This window comes from Acipenser ruthenus, chromosome 7 (assembly GCF_902713425.1).
Source record: "Acipenser ruthenus chromosome 7, fAciRut3.2 maternal haplotype, whole genome shotgun sequence".
NCBI classification, from domain to species: Eukaryota; Metazoa; Chordata; class Actinopteri; order Acipenseriformes; family Acipenseridae; genus Acipenser; species Acipenser ruthenus.
Genome location: NC_081195.1, coordinates 69,218,110 through 69,227,730, shown reverse-complemented (window position 1 = coordinate 69,227,730; position 9,621 = coordinate 69,218,110). Strand labels below are relative to the sequence as shown.

Here is a 9,621-nt window from a genome sequence, read left to right as displayed (position 1 = left end):
AACAAGCATCTCAAGAAAGCAGCTGCACAGGCCCAGTTTCACATATGAAAACTTACAAACGGGAGGAGACAATTCAGCCCGTCAGTTCTGGTCAAACCCTGGGATTGGTCTGGTTGCCCTTTGCTGGACTCTCTCCAAGGCCACAGCGTCTTTTTGTGTGGCGAAGACTAGAATTTAAGTGTTGTAAGTCCTAGCCTCACCAGCGCATTATACAGCCTCATCGTAACCTTCTTGGATTTGTACTCTACATTTTTAATGTAAAACCAGGCATTGCATTCGCCTGTAAGAACAGGTTCCCAGAAATGCCCTGACAAAGTATCTAGAGAAATAAGAAGCGTGAGCACATCAGGCAGCGTTCCCTCTGCCGTTAATAAGAAGGTCGGAAGCAGAAAATCCATCAATCCACCCATTTCTTTAGCAAAACCTGAATCAACCTGCAGGCTACACATGTGTGGCTGGTTATTCAGGTTCCTCTTTCATTTCCACCTAGAGCTTACCACCATGCTAAGTTAACACCATTTGTTTTTTTTGTCTAAAATGAAACTTTGATGCAGGTGTACTGTCCACAGCTCAGGAGGCTTGTTTGAGGTGTTCTGACTGATCCTCAATCTTAGCAGTGTTTTATTTGTTAGTTTTGTAATATAAGCACTGTGATTATGCTTTTTGCTTTACAACAAACCCCACTGCAGGATTAGAACAGGTGTCCCTGGTATATTTGCATTGCAGTCTGGCAATGAACAGAGTCTAGCTCAAGCATGATCGCTAGACAGTTAAACAAGCCTCAGAGACTGTCTGTCTGTAAGTGCTGTCTTTTGTGCACTGGAAAACAATGCAGGTTTAAAACAAATACTGAATTGCACGCTGAAACACAAACCTGGACTGTTGAAAACCACTGCCCTGTCATGCACATGTGGTGAAGTGAAACAGGACCATGCATACTGGCACTGCTAAACTTCAGTAATGGAAATGCTAGTGTCATGACCAATTCACTTGGATGAAATCTGTGTGCAGGAAAGGTAAAGAAGAGAACGAATGAAAACAAATATTTACATTAGCACTGCAGGGAGCGGTCGCACATGTAAAATATTCATAATGCAATACAATACAGTGCATTAATAAACTTTTATTAACGATTCTCAAACTGGGCAAATCCTGCTGCATCTCCCAGCCTCTAAAGCCTGAGAATCGCCAGGCAGCTTCTAGAAACGTGATCTGGTAACATATGAAGCAGCTTGTTTTAAATGTTCTCACCACATCTGAACAAGCTTGATTTGAGCTACTTAGTGAAAGATCCTTGAAGACGTACAGCGAGTTGCTTGAGAAATTGCCTGCATGTGCTTTGGTGTTGCATTGGCTTTAGATGAAGGCTGCCCTGGCATTACCACGCCGGGATCGGACCCCTCTGCAGGCGAACTCAAACAAGCAGACTGCCTTCCTGCCATAGTGGCTTTCATCTGAAGCATGGGAGTCTGTCCTGCTTTCTTTCTTGAAAACTATCGGCCGATCTGCTGCCCTGCATTTCTCTGACTGCTTGAGACACATGGGTAATTGTCTGTCATGTTGCTGTTCTTTAAAGGAAGATAATAACAGACCTGCCAATTCTGCTCTATTCTGGCATGACACTTTTTATCTCTGTTAAATGTTGCTCAGTGGAGATGAATAGTTCTTCAAGGTCCATTTCAGTAATCTTAACAGAGGCAGACCTATAGTACATACCACCACTGTAAACTCTAATTTAATCCAGGTGGAGTCTCTCCCCACCCAGGGGTCATCGTGTGATCCCATTTATAACGTTACTTAATACAATAAAACCCGGTGGAACGATGCCTGTGAAACATCAGGTTTATAAACGTTGGGGTTGCATTATTAAGATCTGCTCCAGTTTAGATCAGGGTGTGCTGCTCTGGTCGTTGGGGTTGCATTATTAAGATCTGCTCCAGTTTAGATCAGGGTGTGCTGCTCTGGTCGTTGGGGTTGCATTATTAAGATCTGCTCCAGTTTAGATCAGGGTGTGCTGCTCTGGTCGTTGGGGTTGCATTATTAAGATCTGCTCCAGTTTAGATCAGGGTGTGCTGCTCTGGTCGTTGGGGTTGCATTATTAAGATCTGCTCCAGTTTAGATCAGGGTGTGCTGCTCTGGTTGTTGGGGTTGCATTATTAAGATCTGCTCCAGTTTAGATCAGGGTGTGCTGCTCTGGTCGTTGGGGTTGCATTATTAAGATCTGCTCCAGTTTAGATCAGGGTGTGCTGCTCTGGTCGTTGGGGTTGCATTATTAAGATCTGCTCCAGTTTAGATCAGGGTGTGCTGCTCTGGTCAATGGGGTTGCATTATTAAGATCTGCTCCAGTTTAGATCAGGGTGTGCTGCTCTGGTTGTTGGGGTTGCATTATTAAGATCTGCTCCAGTTTAGATCAGGGTGTGCTGCTCTGGTTGTTGGGGTTGCATTATTAAGATCTGCTCCAGTTTAGATCAGGGTGTGCTGCTCTGGTCGTTGGGGTTGCATTATTAAGATCTGCTCCAGTTTAGATCAGGGTGTGCTGCTCTGGTCATGGAGGGCCGTTTTGTTAACTGCTTCAGGACCTGGGTGACGGGTTCATTGATTAAGATAAACCGTTAAGAACATGGCTGGAACAACTGGGACTGGATAGCTAGAGTGGCCGTTCCCTTGGTTTAGATCATTAAAATACAGGGCTCCCGAGTGGCGCATCCAGTAAAAGCACTCGCTAGAGTGCAGGACGCGCTCTATAGCCTGGACGTCGCCGGTTCGAGTCCAGGCTATTCCACAGCCGACCATGGACGGGAGCTCCCAGGTGGCGCACAATTCGCCGAGTGCTGCCTGGGGGGGAGGGCCTAGGTCAGCCAGGGTGTCCTCGGCTCATCGCGCATCAGCGACCCCTGTAGATTGGTCGGGCGCCTGCGGGCCTGCCTGTAAGTTGGTCCTCCGACTCTGTAGCTCTGAGGTGGCTGCATGGCGGGCCTGCAGACTGAAAAGAAGCAGATGGCTGATGGCACACGTCTTTGTCTCTCCTGAGTCAGCACAGGGGTGGCAGCAGTGAGCTGGGTTGAAATAAACAATAACTGGGCTTATCAAATTGGGGAGAAAGAGAAAAATAATTGCCGATTCCAAATTTAAATAAATAAGTAAATACGTCCCCTAGACAATGAACTGGATATAAAATCAGCACTTATCAGGGAGAAATGGATGCAGATTTGTAATAAATACAGTACTTGCAGTATTTATTTTTTGTGGTACATGGCTGCTTGTGGAGAGACATGGCAGTCAGTCCAGTGAGCCTCGACAGGACAGAGGATTGAGAAAGTGGGGATTTTCAGACGTACTTAAAATAGCCACAATCTCTTCTGCAGAATGGCTGAAAATGAAACCCTTATTTCCGCTTTTTCTTGTGACATACAGTATGTGGTTTCGAATAAAATACTGCTTCATGCATAATAATAATAAAAAATGTAATAAATAAAAGTCTCAGCAAAATTATAAAACCACATACTGACGCCACCGTCCACGTGCTCGCGTTCACAGCAGAGCTCAGCATTGCCACAGGGAGACCACATGCTCACGTTCACAGAGGAGCTCAGCATTGCCACAGGGAGACCACGTGCTCACGTTCACAGAGGAGCTCAGCATTGCCACAGGGAGACCACGTGCTCACGTTCACAGAGGAGCTCAGCGGTATCAGCATTGCCACAGGGAGACCATGTGCTCATGTTCACAGAGGAGCTCAGCATTGCCACAGGGAGACCACGTGCTCACGTTCACAGAGGAGCTCAGCGGTATCAGCATTGCCACAGGGAGACCACGTGCTCACATTCACAGAGGAGCTCAGCATTGCCACAGAGAGACCACGTGATCACGTTCACAGCGGAGCTCAGCGGTATCAGCATTGCCACAGGGAGACCACGTGCTCACATTCACAGAGGAGCTCAGCATTGCCACAGGGAGACCACGTGCTCACGTTCACAGAGGAGCTCAGCATTGCCACAGGGAGACCACGTGCTCACGTTCACAGAGGAGCTCAGCATTGCCACAGGGAGACCACGTGCTCACGTTCACAGAGGAGCTCAGCGGTATCAGCATTGCCACAGGGAGACCACGTGCTCACGTTCACAGCGGAGATCAGCGGTATCAGCATTGCCACAGGGAGACCACGTGCTCACGTTCACAGAGGAGCTCAGCATTGCCACAGGGAGACCACGTGCTCAGGTTCACAGAGGAGCTCAGCATTGCCACAGGGAGACCACATCCTCACATTCACAGAGGAGCTCAGCATTGCCATAGGGAGACCACGTGCTCACGTTCACAGAGGAGCTCAGCGGTATCAGCATTGCCGTGCTCACGTTCACAGCAGAGCTCAGCATTGCCACAGGGAGACCACGTGCTCACGTTCACAGCGGAGATCAGCGGTATCAGCATTGCCGTGCTCACGTTCACAGCAGAGCTCAGCATTGCCACAGGGAGACCACGTGCTCACGTTCACAGAGGAGCTCAGCATTGCCACAGGGAGACCACGTGCTCACGTTCACAGCGGAGATCAGCATTGCCACAGGGAGACCACGTGCTCACGTTCACAGAGGAGCTCAGCATTGCCACAGGGAGACCACATCCTCACGTTCACAGAGGAGCTCAGCATTGCCACAGGGAGACCACGTGCTCACGTTCACAGCGGAGCTCAGCGGTATCAGCATTGCCACAGGGAGACCACGTGCTCAGGTTCACAGAGATCAGCGATATCAGCATTGACACAGGGAGACCACGTGCTCACGTTCACAGAGGAGCTCAGCATTGACACAGGGAGACCACGTGCTCAGGTTCACAGAGGAGCTCAGCATTGCCACAGGGAGACCACGTGCTCACGTTCACAGTGGAGCTCAGCGGTATCAGCATTGACACAGGGAGACCACGTGCTCATGTTCACAGAGGAGCTCAGCATTGACACAGGGAGACCACGTGCTCAGGTTCACAGAGGAGCTCAGCATTGCCACAGGGAGACCACGTGCTCACGTTCACAGTGGAGCTCAGCGGTATCAGCATTGACACAGGGAGACCACGTGCTCATGTTCACAGAGGAGCTCAGCATTGACACAGGGAGACCACGTGCTCAGGTTCACAGAGGAGCTCAGCATTGCCACAGGGAGACCACGTGCTCACGTTCACAGTGGAGATCAACGGTATCAGCATTGCCACAGGGAGACCACGTGCTCACGTTCACAGCGGAGCTCAGCATTGACACAGGGAGACCACGTGCTCACGTTCACAGAGGAGCTCAGCATTGCCACAGGGAGACCACGTGCTCAGGTTCAGAGGAGCTCAGCATTGCCACAGGGAGACCACATCCTCACATTCACAGAGGAGCTCAGCATTGCCACAGGGAGACCACGTGCTCATGTTCACAGAGGAGCTCAGCATTGCCACAGGGAGACCACGTGCTCAGGTTCAGAGGAGCTCAGCATTGCCACAGGGAGACCACGTGCTCACGTTCACAGCGGAGCTCAGCATTGCCACAGGGAGACCACGTGCTCACGTTCACAGCGGAGATCAGCGGTATCAGCATTGCCACAGGGATACCACGGGGGCAACCACCACCCCTTCTAAAGGAGGCTCCCTCCATCTGTGATTGTTTGTGATGGCAGCTATTGAACCCCCCCAATGGCAGTCTGGGGTTTGAGAGAGGACTGAGATGCAATAGCTGGGGGTGCTCAGGAGGGTGAAGGTGCAGACTCACAAAGCTGTGGGGGAGAAACCTGAATGATGCATGCCTGCCTGAACGATGCATGCCTGCCTAGCTGCTTGTTTGTCTGTCTCTCTGCCTGCCTGCCTGTATCCAGTGCCACGGCCACTCATCTTTCATGATCACTTACAGAAAAGAGGAAACGAAACCAGACATGGCAGTCCTGAATGGAAATGTTTGTTACTCAAACAAGCAAGTGAGCTGCTTCTGGTCTCAAATGTTGCCCAATGTTTTGGGTGAAACAGATGGTAAAATATCACGAGTGGATTGGATGAGTTCAGCATATTACCTCAGCCTCTCTCTCTCTATTCTTCTGTTATTAAGAGGGGGGGTCTATATTGATTCAATGCAACAGGCTCTATACCCCTCTGTGTTATGTTTGTATGCAAACTGTCACATCAATTTAATAATGCGTTCAGACTTTAAAAGCCTTGCAAGTTTCATGAAAACAAACAAGAAATTGTATAAAATAGCACTGCAGCTTCCTGAAATAAAAAAAGTGCTTCAAACAATGGACAGTCTGGTGTGCAGGGCTGCTGTTGGTAGGAAGCTGGTTCTAGAATGAACCAACGAGCCCAATGTGTCACTCTCCAGATACACCGGATTACAATCCCTCACAATGTGTCACTCTCCAGATACGCCGGATTACAATCCCTCACAATGTGTCACTCTCCAGATACGACGGATTACAATCCCTCACAATGTGTCACTCTCCAGATACACCGGATTACAATCCCTCCTTTGTGTGCCAAAAACGTCATGAAGTAATAAACACAACGTGTCCCTTTAACCAAACTACCACCCCGACCACCACAGTAAAACAAACACCGCAATACAAAAGCAAGTCTTAAACTCATGAGACATCTACTAGAATCTCCGCCGCCGCGCTCTCTGTCTGCATTTAATCTCAAAAAACAAATGACATCTTTTTAAGAATTACACTGAAACCGCAACCAGAACCGCCACACACACTATCTATACAGCACCCTACACTGCGACCTCGGGCAGAGAGAAAACAGACGGCTGCTTCGCACTGGGAAAAGAATGCATTAAAAGAAGGAAAAGAAAAGAAAGACAAATCGCTTGGTGGTTTTTGTTTTCGTCGTTTCCCCTGCGCCCCCTGTGTAAACCGATCTCTGCTTGGAGTCAGCGTTCTTTTTTAGAAAAAGAGGGAGGAGGATACCCCCCCCGCTCTTTTCTCTTTCTCCCTCCTCTCCTCTCTCATTCTAGAACATTGCTTTCTCGGTTTCCTGTTGGCGATTGTGAGCCCGAGCGGATGTGGGTGGCTCTCCCAGGTGTGCCCGTGAGCTCGCCGATAACAGTCACACACCTCTGAGCTAATCATGTGATCCCTCACCTCTGGGGTGGAGTAGAGAAACAGAAAATAAGTCTTTTGCATTCTTTTTTTTGTAAGCATCGCCCCAAATCGTGGTTTCTAGAGCGATGTTATGCTGAGCAGTTTCAAAGGGATTCGGTCCGTCTTTTATTTTGCTATACGAAAGCGTAACATGTAAACTTTCTTCCTGGATTCGTTTTTCTCTTTCTTGAGTTTCATCCAGGGGACCGCGGATTATCTAACTTCTAAACTTCCCAGGTAAGACTCTCTGTATTCGTGCGCTCATCTTTGTTTTTCTCTTTTGTTTTCTCTGTGTTAAGTTTCTGGACGAGCTGACTGTGAAACTTGACTCTGGGTTTGCAAATCTAATTGTTCGGTTAAGAAAATCAGATTACTCTCCACCGGGAATGGGAGTTAAAGGCGTTGAGTAAAAAGAATAACCAGGTACAAAATGGATACGCTTCTCAAAACTGTTAATGAGAAACGACTGCTGTGGGCACAATGTGTCACTTTTTAACACGACAGTTTAGTCTTTTAAGTTTAACTAAACTATTGGGGTATGGCCAGCAACAGCTTGCCCCCCTCTTCCTCCCCCCGAAAAAATAAATACTTCGCAAAAATGAATCTGTGCTACCCGGCTTCTACTACAGTGTGTCAGGGTTCACATTCCCAGCCATGCCGCTGTTTTAAAGAGGTTTACCAATGCAGGCTTATTATAAAAAATAATACCAATTAAGTTCCGTCCATTTAAAAAAAAGAAATACCATTGATGTGTGTTTCTGACGAGTTTGAAATGTACTAGAAAGTATGTTCCCTGCTGCCGTATGCAAACCAAACAAGTGTCGAATAAATGAATACAAGGAAAGATTTGGACTTCATTGTACCGGGCTCGCTTCTCATTTTACGGGCTGGAGGAGTTCTGCCTGATCATTTATCATACAAAATACAGTATTGCAGTGTGAGAGGTGCTGCCCTCAGAAAAGGGGAGCGGTACCTCCCTGCTCAAAAGCGACGGAAGAAAGAAAATACAGTAATAAACACCATGATCGGTTAGACAGGGTTTTCACTAAACCATGGGAAATGCTTTATCTGTTGCGTGACTGTTATTAAACGCTACACTATTCGTGAGAGGAAAGCAAGCACGTGACGAGCAACTTGTAGTGTGTGTTTTTTACATATAAACCAGACGGGGGGGGGGGGAGGAGGTCAGCACTAACTATTTTTTTTCCTTCTTATGCAATGCCATTCCCAATCCCCTTTTAAAATGGAATTGAAGAAGTGAGTCTGGCCCTGTGTAGCGCAGTAAAGCGCTTCCTGTAGAAGTAGAGTCGGCCACAATTGTAGCAGTTTAAATAATTGCTCGCTCGCTTTATTTATTTTTTAAACACAAGAAAACAGACACTTCTGTATGGACTTCAGAAAAGCCGTCCAGCATCGACCTCCTAGAGGGGTCAAAGTACCCCCCAGTGGAGGTCAGGGAAGCGGCAGGGAGCAGGGACCCCATCCCATTAAGAAGAATCCTTTCAGTTGTATCTGTTTACATAAGAACATAAGAAAGTTTACAAACGAGAGGAGGCCATTCAGCCCATCTTGCTCGTTTGGTTGTTAGTAGCATATTGATCCCAGAATCTCATCAAGCAGCTTCTTGAAGGATCCCAGGGTGTCAGCTTCAACAACATTACTGGGGAGTTGGTTCCAGACCCTCACAATTCTCTGGGGAATTTTCTGTTTTGAATGACCCTTTGTCTAATCTCCACTTGTGACCCCTGGTACTTGTTTCTTTTTTCACAAAGCCCCTTGACATTGTCAATACCTTTTTAGAATTTGGAATGCTTGAATCAGATCACCCTGTAGTCTGAATGTAGTTAGGCACAGATGAATGTTGTATTGAGTACCTGTACAGTTTACATACTGATGTGAGACCACTGCGGTCAGTAGAAGAAATTGGATTTTCTGTCTGTATCCTTAGGTGTCCCTCAGGGGTCAGATCTTGGACCTCCTTTTATTTTCTATTTCTATTAATGAAATACCTGCTGACTGCAGAGTAAGTTCTGCACACATGCGAATGACACTGTGGTTTATTACAGCTCTGACAATGTCCATGATTTAACTGAAACACTACAGAATGACTTCTTTGAACTTCAAGATTGGTTTGATTTTTAAATGAAAAAAGACAAAAATCATGTTATTTGGTTCGGAGAAAATGATACTAAGCAACAATTCCAATTGTATTATTGTTACTTGTAATAATACACCTTTGAAGAGAGTTGATACTTTTAAATACTTAGGTGTCAATGTCGATACAACTCTTACATTTGAAAAACACGTCAGATAAATGTGTAGTAAATCTGGGATTGTGTGGCCAGCAACATTGCTTAACTTTTACATCATGGTTTAAATGAGCAAAGCAGCTTTTGTGTTCTATTCTGGACTATAATGACTTGATTTACATGACTGCTAGTAAGGAGTCGCTGATGAAGATTGATACAAAGTTCAACAGGATTTGTAGATTTGTTCTTCAGAGTACTCCTTTAGAACATCA

The 9,621-nt window shown here is 46.8% G+C and overlaps 1 protein-coding gene across 3 annotated transcripts in view; it reads left to right on the top strand.

Annotated features, from left to right (window-relative positions):
* The first annotated feature begins 6,961 nt into the window (after positions 1-6,961).
* Positions 6,962-9,621, top strand: part of LOC117414839 (plexin-B2-like) — an 81,059-nt gene continuing 78,399 nt past the window's right edge. For all 3 annotated transcript variants that reach the window (XM_059027764.1, XM_059027763.1, XM_034922251.2), the window contains exon 1: positions 6,962-7,337. The gene's annotated coding sequence lies outside the window, so the exon portion shown is untranslated. The remainder of the gene's footprint in view (positions 7,338-9,621) is intronic.